Source organism: Oryzias latipes, chromosome 3, assembly GCF_002234675.1.
Source record: "Oryzias latipes chromosome 3, ASM223467v1".
Lineage (NCBI taxonomy): Eukaryota > Metazoa > Chordata > Actinopteri > Beloniformes > Adrianichthyidae > Oryzias > Oryzias latipes.
In genome coordinates this window covers 14,144,664-14,144,988 of record NC_019861.2, presented here as the reverse complement: position 1 = coordinate 14,144,988, position 325 = coordinate 14,144,664, and positions in this window count along the sequence as shown.

Here is a 325-nt window from a genome sequence, read left to right as displayed (position 1 = left end):
ACAACTTTGGCAATGTCTTGCAAAATTAAGATCCAATGCTGCATTTTGTTGTGTCTTCCAAAGCCAAACATTTTTTTCCCAAGATTGCAGAATTTTTTTATTTGAACGGTAAAAAGTTTTATTTGTTAGATCGCACCGAAAGAGTCACAGTATTTTGTTTTTATTTACAAGATGCTTTAGGTTGAAAAAATGTTTAAAGTTCTTCATGTAATTTCATTAGGTCTTTATAATCTTTACATGAATTTCTCCTTTGGGAGATTAATAAAGTTTATCTAATAAAGTTTATATCTATCTGTAAGGTGAGGAATAATCCTTTCCACAGTTT